This window comes from Octopus bimaculoides, chromosome 3 (genome assembly GCF_046866305.1).
Source record: "Octopus bimaculoides isolate indiv1 chromosome 3, ASM4686630v1, whole genome shotgun sequence".
Lineage (NCBI taxonomy): Eukaryota > Metazoa > Mollusca > Cephalopoda > Octopoda > Octopodidae > Octopus > Octopus bimaculoides.
The window spans coordinates 111,348,087-111,365,119 of NC_142930.1; positions in this window are offsets into that span (position 1 = coordinate 111,348,087).

Here is a 17,033-nt window from a genome sequence, read left to right on the forward strand (position 1 = left end):
TGATGGTGATACAGGCGATGGCGATGATGCTAATATTGTCCCTTGTTTCTGTGTGACTTTGGCCATTCTTACCAAAATATTCTCATTTAATACTTTTTTATTACCTTTTATCTCTTACTTTTTACCGTTATTGCACTTTGGCTATTCTGAGGCACCACCCTGAAAGGTTAAGTCAAGTAAATTAGCCTTAGTACCTAATGTCTGATACATATTTTATTTGTATCAGTTGCTGAATTTCTAGGTTCCAAGGATGTAAACAAACCAACAGTTTGCCAAACAATGATAGTAGGGGGGGAAATGCAAAGATACACATACATATATATATATATATATATATATATATATATATATATATATATATGAATATTTATACGTTTATACGTACATCTATATATATATATATATATATATATATATATATATGTATAGGCGAAGGCATGGTTGTATGGTAAGAAATTTGATTCTTACCACACAACCAAGCTTGATTCATCCACATGGTTCCAGGTTCAGTTCCACATCATGGCACCTTGAGTAAGTGTCTTCTACTATAGCCTTGGGCTGACCAAAGCCTTGTGAGTGGATTTGGTAGATGGAAACTGCAAGAAAGCTCATTGTGTGTGTTTATATATATATATTGTTATATATATATATATATATATAATATATATATATATTTGTGAATAATAATATAGATTTAATCAAAAAATTAAATGTGGTACTCAAAATGTTTGAGGCACCAGAATTTGGCAGGGTAAAATCCAAAAACAAAATCAAGAGATTTGGTGAATAAAATTTGAAGAAAAGCAACAAAAATTGAATTTTTGTTGCTTTTCTGGCTGCCACAGCTTCCATCAACCAAATTCACTAGCAAGGCATTGGTCACCATGGAGCTTGCTCTTTCAGTTTCCATGCACCCAACTTCAATTACTGTATTGTTCATGACACCAGAGTGTACACAGCACCATTACATACAAATAAAATAAAGACACTACGGCCAGAAACGTCATAAATATTTGGGGATACAAAATAAAGTTGTTATTAATATTAGTGTTAATGGAGGTAGTGATAATGACGCGTAAAATATCTATGGAAACACAGTGGTGCTACATCTTATTAGTTAGTTCAATAAATCAGTCCAATATATTCACCTAATTGATTTTGGTTCTAGAAAAACCCTATTTGACACATCATTCTAAATAATTATGAATTACTGGAACCATATTATTGATTAAAGTAATTTATTGGTGATAATTTTTTTTTAAAATATCAATGTTTACTCAAATATACAACAAATAAAATATAAATAAACAAAAAAAAATAAGAACAAAACTACTACGTTTTTTAAAAACTGTGACATGAAATCTGAAAGTTATGTTGTCCTTCAGTGACAGAAAATATAAATTGGTTAACGTAAAGATATAATTATTTTCCAAATATCCTATCAGTAGTGTAAACACAGCTTGTTTTTGACATCTGGAATATGTTTATGCATTTTGATAAAGAAATGTGATGTTTATCAACATATGAGGAGTGTGAGAGAGACACGAGGCTTAAAGGTTACAAGGTGATGCTACTAAACTTTTGACATAGGTTCAAAATTTAGAGCATTGTTTTGGTTGCACCTTGGGGCAAATTCTGTAGATTTATACATTTTGTAAAGTATGGAAGAATATATTGAAAAGATTAACATGTCCATATTGCATAACATTCAGTAGTTTATGAGTGTGTGTATATATATATATATTTTTTGGCGCCCTTTTTTAGCCTAGCCAGGCTCATGGGCCCGGTTTCCCGGTTTCAACAGCGTATGTGTTCTCCAGCTGGACGGGGTGCCAGTCTATCGAAGCGTTACTCATTTTCTCAGCTGAGTGGACTGGAGCAATGTGAAATGAAGTGTTTTGCTCAAGAACACAGCGCATCACCCGGTCCAGGAATCGAAACCACAATCTTACGATCATGATGCTGACACACTAACCACTAAGCCATGTGCCTCCACACACACACACACACACACACACACACACACACACACACACACATATATATATATATATATATATATATATATATATATATATATATAGTTGCTATTATATTAAAGTGTCGTATATCCAACTTTGACCAAATGCGGTTTTTTTAATATTTGTTTTTGCTTGTAACAGCTGGTTCTTTTGGTCAAACTATCGTATCTCCATCTGCTTCAGATATCAAAGCTTGTCAAAGTGTAGTACAACGATTTTGCTATGGAAAGGTGAAACTCTTTTTCCGTTTTCTGATAACGTAATGTTCAAATCCTACTGCTATACATATGGCCTTCCAGCAGCAACTCTCTCCAGCCAGGGAATGACCACAGTCTCCAGTAACATCACATAAATCCACTCACAAGGCTTTGATTGGCCTGAGGTTATAGTATAAGATACTTGCCCAAGGTACCACGCAGTGGGACTGAACCCAGAACCATGTGGTTTGTAAGCATGCTTCTTACCACACAGCCATATCTATAATAAATATATATATGTATAAAAAATATATATATAATATATATACAATATACATATATCAGAGACTAACGTGAACAGTCATGAATTTAAACTGGTGGTCCACACTGACGAAGCTCAAGGTTGAATAACCAAAAGCAGAAACCTAGTTTGTGGATATCCGTAATTACATAAAATTTTTATTTGTGTTGTTAAATGTTTTAATTCGGTCTGTTTTCCTCGCATACTGTTTTTCTCTGTTATAGCGGTGCGCTACGGTGGATTATTTAAGACTTGGCTCTTATTTCTAGCAGCTAGATGCTCATTAAGCATCATTACGATATTTCATAGTTCCTTAAAGCTATCATAACTGCGTTCCACCAATACTACTACTGGTGATATCATCAAATTTTGAATTTATCCACAGATGATATGAACAGTAGTGACATCTAACTTCAAATCTCAGTGATTGAATGTTTCATATATATATATATATATATATATATATATGCATAAATAATTTTAGTGTTGGTGAGGAATGAGTATGTGTTGTATGAAAGAAGGTCCGATTTATATGCTCTGTCTTCACCAGTACTAATTCTACTGTTGTAGATTCTAGCTGCAAGCATAAACTTCAAAACATAATTATAGTTGAAACACGTGTTTTATTCATAGTAATAAATTTGAATAAAACTAAAAATTCTGCTAGCTATTTGAAACGAGTTTCAACAGATTGGAACAGCTAATGATATTTAAGAGAAGAGATTTATGATTAAACGAGGCTTCAAACAAGAAATACTGTACTTCAAATAGTGTTAACAGTTTTGAAATGTTATATAAATCTGAAATGGGAATATTAAATTGATATACATGGTGTTACAAAATTGTGGAACTCTGTTGGTTATGACGTCGGGGGTTCCAGTTGATCCGATCGATGGAACAGCCTGCTCATGAAATTAACGTGTAAGTGGCTGAGCACTCCACAGGCACGTCTACCCTTAACGTAGTTTTTAGAGAGATTCAGCTTGACACAGAGTGTGACAAGGCTGGCTTCTTTGAAATATGGATATAACAGAAACAGGAAGAAAGAGTGAAAGAAAGTTGTGGTGAAAGAATATGGCAGAGTTCGCCACCCCCCACTGCTGGAGCCTAGTGGAAATTTAGGTGCTTTCCCTCAATAAACACTCACAATGCCCGATCTGGGAATCGAAACCGTGATCCTACGACCGCGAGTCCGCTGCCCTAACCACTGGGCCATTGCGCCTCCATGTTATGTAATACAGCATGCACGTAAATATGTATCAGCTATCTTTTGCTTGTTTCAGTCGTTGGTCTATGGCCATGCTGGGGCACCTCTTTGAAGGATTTAGTCAGATAGATCTCCCATAGTTCTTTGTATATTTGTGGAATTTGAACTCAGAACACGAAAAGAAGGTGAATGCCACTAAGCGTTTTATCTTCCAGCTCACCACCTCTGGTTTCAAATTTTAGTACAGGACAGCAACTTTAGGGGAAGGGTTGAGTCGATTACATTGACCCCAGTATTCAGCTGGTACTTATTTTATTGACCCCTGAAAGGATGACAGGCAAAATTGACCATCACAGAATATCTTAAATGATGATAATAATCCTTTCTCCTATAGGCACAAGGTCTGAAGTTTGACAGGAGGAAGGTAAGTCAATCAATTCGACCCCAGTATGCAACTGGTACTTAATTTATGGACACCGAAAGGATAAAAGGCAAAGTTGACCACCACATAATATCTTAAATGATAATAATAATCCTTTCTACTATAGGCACAAGGTCTGAAATTTGGCAGGATGGGGGTAAGTTGATCACATCGATCCCAGTATGCAACTGGTACTTAATTTATGGACACCGAAAGGATGAAAGGCAAAGTTGAACTCAGAACATAAACAGACAAAATACTGCTAAGCATTTTTCCCAGCATGTTAATGATTCTGCCAGCTCATTGACTTATATCCTACTACTACTACTAATAATAATGATAATAACAATAATGGTTTCAAAATTTTGCTTCAAGGGCAGACATTTTGTGGGAGGGATGTGTCAATTACATCAAACCCATTGTTCAACTGGTACTTAATTTTTTGACCCTGAAAGGATGAAAAGCAAAGTAGACCTCAGCAGAATTTGAACTTAGAACATAAAGACAGATGAAATGCCATTAAGCATTTTACCCGGCATGCTTCGGGCATTGCTCCTTATCGGCTGCTCTACATTGATAAGGGGCAATACCCCGAAACTAGTCTGTAGATGCCAAACCAACAAGGGGAAGCGGCTGACCTCTCCTGTTTGAAGGTTATAATAGACACAGGTTCGTGTGTCGCATAGCTAGCTAGAGGTGAAAGGCGATGGCCTCTTGGAGCTAATCAACGGCAGTATTCGTCCTATCTTTTGGACTGCCATGTTGGCTTGGCGATAACTATTAATATCCAGTACAGCTGCTGTAGTCTCCTTTAGAGAGACTTAGAAATATTAACATATATATATATATATATATATATGACTCTCTCGTTGCTCACACGTGACCAACGGCTATCCATCTTTCTTTCTTCCACTTCCTTCCACTTGCTTTTACCTGTCTCCTCTCAAAGCTCATTTTTCCTGTGTTCACCACTTCACATCATCTTGGCTTAATGGTCCTCACCGTTTGTTTTTACTGTCTTGTTCTCACTGTCCTGTTTTTGTTACCACTTTAACCTTCCACAAAAAATCCCAAATGTTATTTAATTTGCATTGTGGGAAGGACTGTTTTAACGAAGTCGCGTCTTGTCCCTACATTCGAAACGTGGAGTAAATAAAACAGAGGTCAACTGATGAAGGGAATATTCTTTATTGTGCCTGTCTTGTTTTTCTATTTGTTTCCTTCGTTGTTCGAAAAAAGTATGTTTTCTGGGTTTTTTTTATGTTCTCGTTTCTCTTTTTGTTCACGTGTTTTTGATGATCCTGTACCCATATATGCATGTATATGTACATATATATGTAGGTATGTACATATATGTATGTATATATGCATATTACATGATCGAACACCACGTAATCATTTGCAAGTAATTTTTATCTATCTATATATATACATATATATATAGAACAGGTTACTTTCACTTTTAGTCTACAAAATCCACTCACAAGACTTTGGTCTGCCCAAGGCTATAGTAGAAGACACTTGCTCATTGGGCCACACAGTGGGTCTGAACACAGAACATGTGGTTTGGAAGTAAGCTTCTTACCATACAGCCCCACCATCACGACCAAAAATAATTACGACAAAACCTTCTTTATCACTGTAAAAAATCACATCAACTACTACTACAGCCTTTGTATTTTTGCCATAGGGTTCAGCTTGTTTAGATGATCAGGTGCTGTCAGCAATGCTAATAATACTGGAAACTAAATACACTCAATGTGAATTTTTCCTTGCAGAAAAGGTAGATATCATAAAAGCATTCTGTTTATTGCTAAAGGTAGCCAAAAGGCTGCTTCAATACAAGATGTTTAGTTCTCTTGTAAGGCTGATAGAAAATAAAAACTCCATGCATAACAAAAAGAAAAATGGCATAAAAGAAAAAGAGTCGTGGAAAATATAGAGAAGGAACAAACAAAAAAAAAAAATGAAAACATAAAACAGCATAAGCAGCAATGTGAAAAATTTTGTATGGTAAAAACTGAGGGTAAGCACAAGTTGTAGATTTTATTGACATGTGTGTTTGTGTGTGTGTGGCTTTGTGGTTTGGGTATTTGTCTTGTGATCATAAGGCCGAGATCAATTCCCGGTGACACGTATCACTGGGCAAGACACTTTATTTCATGTTGTTCCGTTCCACTCAGCTGGCCGAAAAGAGTTCTACCTGTATTTCAAACGGCCCAGCTTTGTCACATTCTGTTGCACACTGAATCTCTTTGAGAACTACATTAAGGGTACATGTGTCTGTGGAGTACTCAGCCACTTGCACGTTAATTTCACGAGTAAGCTGTTCTGTTGGTTGGATCAAATGGAGCCCTTGTAGTCATAACTGATGGAACACGAGTGTATGTATGTATGTATGGATGGATGTGTAAATGTTGTGCGTGAGAAGACCCGGCAAGCCAAGTGAGACCTAAATCCAAGGCCTCTGCCAGGGGTGAAGCCAGCCCACTTATGCGTGCCTTTCCTTCATTGGATACTAAACCCCGCTTGCGAAGACCTTTTGAGGGAAGTGAAATTGAAATCGAACTAAATTCGACAATTGACACCCATGGCAACATCGTCTCCTTCATTGGACACGAAACTCAGCTTGCAAAAACTTATTGGGGAAAGCGAAAGCGAAATTGGGATGGCACCTGTGCCCAACATCACCTTTCTGGCACTTGTACCCGTGACATGTGTAAGGATTTTCGAGCGAGATCATTGCCAGTGCCCCTGGACTGGCTCTTTTGTGGGTGGCACATAAAATACACCATTTTGAACGTGGCCGTTTCCAGTACCGCCTGACTGGCCTTCGTGTCGGTGACACGTAAAAGCACCCACAACACCCTCTGAGTGGTTGGCGTTAGGAAGGACATCCAGCTGTAGAAACTCTGCCAAATCAGATTGGAGCCTGGTGTAGCCATCTGGTTTCACCAGTCCTCAGTCAAACAGTCCAACCCATGCTAGCATGGAAAGCGGACGTTAAACGATGATGATGATGATGATGATATGTATATATGTGTATGATGTCCAATCAATAAGTATCTGCACTGTTGCCATAGTAACGAAGATAAAGCATGCACAAGGAGGCTGCTTAGCAGTGATTGACCTTGAATGCTGCTGTGCATGCACACTATGTTTTCATGACAAAGGAAGTTGCCATGGCGATAACTGGTCAGAGGCCTATGCAAAGTTATGGAAAGTGTATTGAGAGAAGTGTGTGGGCTGCACACTAGTGTACGAGTGGTTCAGAGGTTTCCAACATGGCTGAACAAATGTTGATATTGATGAATGCTCTAGGAGGCCTGCACGCAGCAGAACAGAGAAAGACATCGCAGATATACATGCAGCTGTGAGGGGAATTGTCAAATCACCATCCATGAGTTATCAGAAGATGTGCAGATTAATTCCGGTTCAGTTCTGTCCATTATCATTGGAGATTTGGGTATGAGATGCATGTCTGCCAAGTTTGTGCCAAAACTGCTTTCGGCTGACCAAAAGGTCACTCGGGTTTCAGTTGCACAAGATCTCCTTGGTTGTGTCGAGTATGACGAAAACTTTTTGAAAATTTGCGTAGGCTTCTGAGCAGGTATCGCCAAATTTTTGGCCAAATTTGATGCAGATTCTCTGCTCAACTTCTTCCGTCATGGTCACTGCAACGATCACACGCTACACATGTTCTTTCCGAGACTGTGGTAAATAGCAGAAGAGAGCTAGAATGGTAAAACTTAGTGCACATCTACAGCAGAGTTCAAGGTCAATTTGTGCTGAGTGGCTTTACTCTGCATGCTTTAGTTGCGTTACTATAGCAACAGTCCGGATACTTATTGATCAGACCACATAGATCTAATCTTTGCAAAGGAATGGAAAAGATTATTAACAAGCTGTATAAAATCATTATATTACCGTCATTCCATATTATATTTCCTTACCCCACCACCACCATCATCACCACCATACATGGTTCATAGTCTTGCTAGCTGCATGGTGACCACAATAGTGCCAGTGGCATGAAAAGAGACCCCAGTACAAGCTCTAAAATAGTTCGCATTAAAAAGAGCATCCAGCCATTGGAACCCCGATAAAGCAGACAGAAGAGAACAATGCAGTGCTTAGACCGATTGGATCCTGTCAAACCCTCCAAGCCAAGTCTGCATTGAATATGAATGTTAAATGACGATGATGATATTTTATCGATTCTTTGTATGATTATGGACAAATTAAAACTTACAACGATCAGAACACAAAATATTGAGAAATTTCTCAAAATACTGAAAAAAATGTTTAATTCATTGTCTTGCGTTTTCCATTGTCTGACTACAGATATTAGAGCCTGTTGTAAGTGTGAAAGATAGATGCATTGGTGTTGTTAGAGTTAATAGATCTATAAAGGATAATCTAGGAGAGTCAATGACATGAGATGGTAAATAACAGATATAGAAGATAGATTTGAATGAAACAAGCTTATACAGATAAGATTATGCTGAAATAAGATAAATGCAAACATGATTTATAAGACAAACTCATGCAAATCATTCTACTAGAATGGAGAAAACAAAAACTGAATGATGGTTATATTTGATAATTTTATTCTTGATAAACACGATAATGTATTTGAAATGTCATGGAAGCAGTCAACCTTGCGCAAATATTAAACTAAGTTAATTAAGATAACAATTGTTTTTATGATAATTTCAACTGACCGAAAAGACACCCAGGGTTTCAGTTATACAAGATCTGCTTGATTGTGTCGAGAATGATGAAAACTTTTTGAAAACTTTGCGTAGACCTTTGAGAAGGTATCGCTAAGCTTTTGGCAAAATCTGATGCAGATTGTTTGCTCAACTTTCTGTGCCACGTTCAATGCAACGAATACATGCTACACATGTTCCTTCCAAACACTGCTGGAGACAGCAGATGTGAGCTAGAATGTTAAAAGTTAGTGCCCATGCACAGCAGAGTTTACGGTCAATCTGTGCCAAGCAGCTTCACTGTGTGTATTTTAGCTTCGTTACTATGGCAACAGTCCTGATACTTATTGATCAGACCTCATATATATGTATTTGTTGAAGAGCATTTTCTTGAGTGTTAAACTAATACACCTGCTTGTTGTTCCTTCACCTGTCTTTGTCCTTTGTTTTCTGTACATTAAAACTTTATAAATATATATATATATATATATATATATATATATATATATATATATATATATATATATATATATATATATATATATATATATATGTATGTATGTATATATACTGTAAATATCATCTGTAAATACATAAATCTGAAAAAGAAAGCACACTCTAAGTTATAAAGAATTCATAATTCTTCAATGTAAATGATTTTGAAGACTGTGGAATAAATGATAATCAGTTGGGGCAATGTCCAGCAAATATGGTGGGTGGGGCATTGTTTCCCATTCAAACTGCTTCAGCCTTTGGAATGTCATCCTCGCTGTATGTGGCTGAGCATTATCTTGATGGAAGAACATCTTTCATCTTGAAACCAAAGATGGTAGTTTTTCTTCTAGCACTGATTAAGTCACTCAAATTGCTCACAGTAGATCTCCTTTCTTATCATTTGGTTTGAGTTTAAAAGTTCAAAGTGGACTAAATCTTTCATATTCCACCAAACAAATAACAACACCTTACATGGGTGAAGACCTTTAACCTGGGGTGCCAGTGTTTCTTTCGTCCCTACTCACTGTCTTTGGAGTGAGTAGGGACAGAGAACCCATTTCTCGTCACCAGTCACTATTTGATCCAAAGACGGTTTGTTCATGATACGTAACAGTAAAGAAAAGCACACATTCAGTCTCTGCATGCAATTAGACTCAGTAACTCCCCGTAACTTAGCAGTTCGGCAAAAGAGACTGATAGAATAAGTACTAGGCTTACAAATAATAAATCCTGGTGTCTATTTGCTCGACAAAAGGTGGTGCTCCAGCATGGCTGCAGTCAAAATTACTGAAACAAATAAAAGAATAAAAGAATAGAATATATGTGTATATGTATTCTTCTATTTTTTTATACATTTATTTGTTTCAGTCATTTGAATGTCGCCATGCTGGAGCACCACCTTTAGAAGAGCAAATCGACCCCGAGTCCAGTATTTATTCTATCGGTCTCTTTTCCTGAATTGCTAAGTTACGGGAACATAAACACACCACCATCAGTCGTCAAGCGATGTTGGTTGGATGGGGGGACAAATATATACACACACACACACACACACACACACACACACACACACACACACCCATACATACACACACACTCACACACACACACACACACACATATATATATATATATCATCATCATCATTGTTTAACGTCCTTTTTCTACCCTAGTATGGGTTGGACGGTTTGACTGGGGTCTGGGAAACCAGAGGCTGCACCAAGCTCCAGCCTGATCTGGCAGTGTTTCTACAGCTGAATGCTCTTCCTAATGCCAACCACTCTGAGGGTGTAGTGGGTGCTTTTTACATGCCAATGGCACAGGGGCCAGAGGACGCTGGCAACGGCCATAATCGGTTGGTGCTTTGTATATATATGTATATATATATGTATGTATGTATTTATGTACCTATATGTGTGTGTATGTGTGTATATATATGTGTATATATATATGTATGTATATATATATGTATATACATACATAGTGTTACATATATAAATACATATATATATATATATACATATATATATATATATATATATATATATATATATATATATATATATATATATATATATATATATATATATATATATATATATATATATATATATATGTATATATATATATATATATATGTATATATATATATATATATATATATATATATATATATATATATATATATATATATATATATAAAGTGTAGTATATTGCCACTTAAGTGTGGCTGACCCCTAGGGGTGGATGTTACTGTTGCTTTTAGGCCCAGGAGGACATCTCCTCCAGCTGGCTTATCGACACACGACTGTGTCCTGTTTGCCAAGGGAGTTATCCCTCTCACCTCGACCAGCAGCACGAACGTATCCGGATTTCAGGGTTATTTCCCTTCGTCGGCGTTCGACAGCTGATGACCTTGGTGAGAGAGACAAATCTGGCAAACCTTATATCTTCTTTTCCAGTGACATTCTTCACTGATATTGAAAAGGTGAAAACAAGCAATGTTAATTCTCTAAATGAAGTATTAACAGTAACTGCACGATAAAGTGTAATATATTGCCACTTAAGTGTGGCTGACCCCTAGGGGTGGATGTTACTGTTGCTTTTAGCCCCAGGAGGACATCTCCTCCAGCTGGCTTATCGACACACGACTGTGTCCTGTTTGCCAAGGGAGTTATCCCTCTCACCTCGACCAGCAGCACGAACGTATCCGGATTTCAGGGTTATTTCCCTTCGTCGGCGTTCGACAGCTGATGACCTTGGTGAGAGAGACAAATCTGGCAAACCTTATATCTTCTTTTCCAGTGACATTCTTCACTGATATTGAAAAGGTGAAAACAAGCAATGTTAATTCTCTAAATGAAGTATTAACAGTAACTGCACGATAAAGTGTAGTATATTGCCACTTCAGTGTGGCTGACCCCTAGGGGTGGATGTTACTGTTGCTTTTAGCCCCAGGAGGACATCTCCTCCAGCTGGCTTATCGACAAACGACTGTGTCCTGTTTGCCAAGGGAGTTATCCCTCTCACCTCGACCAGCAGCACGAACGTATCCGGATTTCAGGGTTATTTCCCTTCGAACATCTTGTATTGAAGCCGACGAAGGGAAATAACCCTGAAATCCGGATACGTTCGTGCTGCTGGTCGAGGTGAGAGGGATAACTCCCTTGGCAAACAGGACACAGTCGTGTGTCGATAAGCCAGCTGGAGGAGATGTCCTCCTGGGGCTAAAAGCAACAGTAACATCCACCCCTAGGGGTCAGCCACACTTAAGTGGCAATATACTACACTTTATCGTGCAGTTACTGTTAATACTTCATTTAGAGAATTAACATTGCTTGTTTTCACCTTTTCAATATCAGTGAAGAATGTCACTGGAAAAGAAGATATAAGGTTTGCCAGATTTGTCTCTCTCACCAAGGTCATCAGCTGTCGAACGCCGACGAAGGGAAATAACCCTGAAATCCGGATACGTTCGTGCTGCTGGTCGAGGTGAGAGGGATAACTCCCTTGGCAAACAGGACACAGTCGTGTGTCGATAAGCCAGCTGGAGGAGATGTCCTCCTGGGGCTAAAAGCAACAGTAACATCCACCCCTAGGGGTCAGCCACACTTAAGTGGCAATATACTACACTTTATCGTGCAGTTACTGTTAATACTTCATTTAGAGAATTAACATTGCTTGTTTTCACCTTTTCAATATCAGTGAAGAATGTCACTGGAAAAGAAGATATAAGGTTTGCCAGATTTGTCTCTCTCACCAAGGTCATCAGCTGTCGAACGCCGACGAAGGGAAATAACCCTGAAATCCGGATACGTTCGTGCTGCTGGTCGAGGTGAGAGGGATAACTCCCTTGGCAAACAGGACACAGTCGTGTGTCGATAAGCCAGCTGGAGGAGATGTCCTCCTGGGGCTAAAAGCAACAGTAACATCCACCCCTAGGGGTCAGCCACACTTAAGTGGCAATATACTACACTTTATCGTGCAGTTACTGTTAATACTTCATTTAGAGAATTAACATTGCTTGTTTTCACCTTTTCAATATCAGTGAAGAATGTCACTGGAAAAGAAGATATAAGGTTTGCCAGATTTGTCTCTCTCACCAAGGTCATCAGCTGTCGAACGCCGACGAAGGGAAATAACCCTGAAATCCGGATACGTTCGTGCTGCTGGTCGAGGTGAGAGGGATAACTCCCTTGGCAAACAGGACACAGTCGTGTGTCGATAAGCCAGCTGGAGGAGATGTCCTCCTGGGGCTAAAAGCAACAGTAACATCCACCCCTAGGGGTCAGCCACACTTAAGTGGCAATATACTACACTTTATCGTGCAGTTACTGTTAATACTTCATTTAGAGAATTAACATTGCTTGTTTTCACCTTTTCAATATCAGTGAAGAATGTCACTGGAAAAGAAGATATAAGGTTTGCCAGATTTGTCTCTCTCACCAAGGTCATCAGCTGTCGAACGCCGACGAAGGGAAATAACCCTGAAATCCGGATACGTTCGTGCTGCTGGTCGAGGTGAGAGGGATAACTCCCTTGGCAAACAGGACACAGTCGTGTGTCGATAAGCCAGCTGGAGGAGATGTCCTCCTGGGGCTAAAAGCAACAGTAACATCCACCCCTAGGGGTGAGCCACACTTAAGTGGCAATATACTACACTTTATCGTGCAGTTACTGTTAATACTTCATTTAGAGAATTAACATTGCTTGTTTTCACCTTTTCAATATCAGTGAAGAATGTCACTGGAAAAGAAGATATAAGGTTTGCCAGATTTGTCTCTCTCACCAAGGTCATCAGCTGTCGAACGCCGACGAAGGGAAATAACCCTGAAATCCGGATACGTTCGTGCTGCTGGTCGAGGTGAGAGGGATAACTCCCTTGGCAAACAGGACACAGTCGTGTGTCGATAAGCCAGCTGGAGGAGATGTCCTCCTGGGGCTAAAAGCAACAGTAACATCCACCCCTAGGGGTCAGCCACACTTAAGTGGCAATATACTACACTTTATCGTGCAGTTACTGTTAATACTTCATTTAGAGAATTAATATTGCTTGTTTTCACCTTTTCAATATCAGTGAAGAATGTCACTGGAAAAGAAGATATAAGTTTTGCCAGATTTGTCTCTCTCACCAAGGTCATCAGCTGTCGAACGCCGACGAAGGGAAATAACCCTGAAATCCGGATACGTTCGTGCTGCTGGTCGAGGTGAGAGGGATAACTCCCTTGGCAAACAGGACACAGTCGTGTGTCGATAAGCCAGCTGGAGGAGATGTCCTCCTGGGGCTAAAAGCAACAGTAACATCCACCCCTAGGGGTGAGCCACACTTAAGTGGCAATATACTACACTTTATCGTGCAGTTACTGTTAATACTTCATTTAGAGAATTAACATTGCTTGTTTTCACCTTTTCAATATCAGTGAAGAATGTCACTGGAAAAGAAGATATAAGGTTTGCCAGATTTGTCTCTCTCACCAAGGTCATCAGCTGTCGAACGCCGACGAAGGGAAATAACCCTGAAATCCGGATACGTTCGTGCTGCTGGTCGAGGTGAGAGGGATAACTCCCTTGGCAAACAGGACACAGTCGTGTGTCGATAAGCCAGCTGGAGGAGATGTCCTCCTGGGGCTAAAAGCAACAGTAACATCCACCCCTAGGGGTCAGCCACACTTAAGTGGCAATATACTACACTTTATCGTGCAGTTACTGTTAATACTTCATTTAGAGAATTAACATTGCTTGTTTTCACCTTTTCAATATCAGTGAAGAATGTCACTGGAAAAGAAGATATAAGGTTTGCCAGATTTGTCTCTCTCACCAAGGTCATCAGCTGTCGAACGCCGACGAAGGGAAATAACCCTGAAATCCGGATACGTTCGTGCTGCTGGTCGAGGTGAGAGGGATGACTCCCTTGGCAAACAGGACACAGTCGTGTGTCGATAAGCCAGCTGGAGGAGATGTCCTCCTGGGGCTAAAAGCAACAGTAACATCCACCCCTAGGGGTCAGCCACACTTAAGTGGCAATATACTACACTTTATCGTGCAGTTACTGTTAATACTTCATTTAGAGAATTAACATTGCTTGTTTTCACCTTTTCAATATCAGTGGAGAATGTCACTGGAAAAGAAGATATAAGGTTTGCCAGATTTGTCTCTCTCACCAAGGTCATCAGCTGTCGAACGCCGACGAAGGGAAATAACCCTGAAATCCGGATACGTTCGTGCTGCTGGTCGAGGTGAGAGGGATAACTCCCTTGGCAAACAGGACACAGTCGTGTGTCGATAAGCCAGCTGGAGGAGATGTCCTCCTGGGGCTAAAAGCAACAGTAACATCCACCCCTAGGGGTCAGCCACACTTAAGTGGCAATATACTACACTTTATCGTGCAGTTACTGTTAATACTTCATTTAGAGAATTAACATTGCTTATATATATATATATATATATATATATATATATATATATATATATATATATATATATACACACACATTTATATATGTATATATATATATATATATATATATATATATACACACACATTTATATATGTATATATATATATATATATATATATATATATATATATATATATATATATATATACACACATTTATATATTAAGGAAAATTGAGTCGTACTACAGAACATTGAAAAAAAACTAGAAAAGATAGACACAAATGAATTAATTAATTAAATAAGGGAATAAAAAAAAACAAAAAATGATAGAGATATTAGGAAAGAAAAAATGTCTGCAATTTTATTTGCTTCATTTTTGCTTTTCGTTTGTTCGTTTTTTTTTTGTTAGCTTTTGTATCAAGGAAAATGGTAAAGTCTGTTAATTTCATTGTTAAATAATTGAATTTTTAAAACAAATGAAGACTGCGAAATTCACCTGAAAAAAGGAAGCAAACAGATTTTTATATTCTTTTGTCACAAACACAGACATCAAGACACACATACACGGACACATACCTAACCACACACACACACACACACACACACACACACACACACATACATACATACATACATACATACATACATACATACATACATATATATCTTTACTTTTTTCCAGTCTTGACAAATGTTCTTGCTGTCTTAGAATGAAGACATTTCTCAAGAAACTCAATTTGATGATGATAAATAACAATAAGAATTTAATTTGAGTAAATATATATATATATTACTACTAAGGTAAGGAGAAAGACTTATATCTTCTATCTTTTACTTGTTTCAGTCATTAGACAGTTGCCATGCTGGAGCACCACTCTGAAGAATTTTAATCAAGTGAATCCTCCCCAGTACATTATTTTTGTTTTAAGCCTGGTTCTTATTCTATTGGTCTCTTTTGTCTGACCACTAAATTATGGGATGCAGACAAACCAACACCAGTTGTCAAGCTGTGTGAATGACAAACACAGACACAAAGATAAACACACACACACACACATATGATGGGTTTCTTTCAGTTTCTGTCTATCAAACCCACTTATAAGGCTTTTGTCTACCTAAGGCTATTGTAAAAGACATTTGCCCAAGGTGCCACACAGCAGAACTGAGCCCAGAACAATATGGTTGGGAAGCAAGCTTCTTACCACACAACCACCATCATTTAATGTCCATTTTCCAAGCTGGCATGGGTTGGACAGTTTGACAGCACCCACTGCATCCAAGGACAGCATCGTATTCTAGTGTCTACTTTGGCATGATTTCTGCAGCCGGATGCCCTTCCTAACACCAACAACTTTTCCATGAGTGATTTTTTTTTATGGTACCAGCACAGATGAGGTAGCCATGTAAGTTGCATGACTGAACTCTGAGGATTGCAATTTCGGGTGAAATGCTTAGGGGTATTTCATCTGCCATAACGTTCTGAGTTCAAATTCCGCTGAGGTCGACTTTGCCTTTCATCCTTTCGTGGTCGATTAAATAAGTACCAGTTAATCACTGGGATCGATGTAATCGACTTAATCCCCTTGTCTGTCTTTGTTTGTCCCATCTATGTTTAGCCCCCTGTGGGTAATAAATAAATAAATAAAAATCTATATTGTTTTAGCAACAGTAGTACAATGCATCTTGAGGTTATACGGTGATGTCATAGTTGGGCAACTACTGGTAATGTGATGTCTTCCACAGATATTTGATGTTATCAACATCTGCTGTTGCATCTTGGT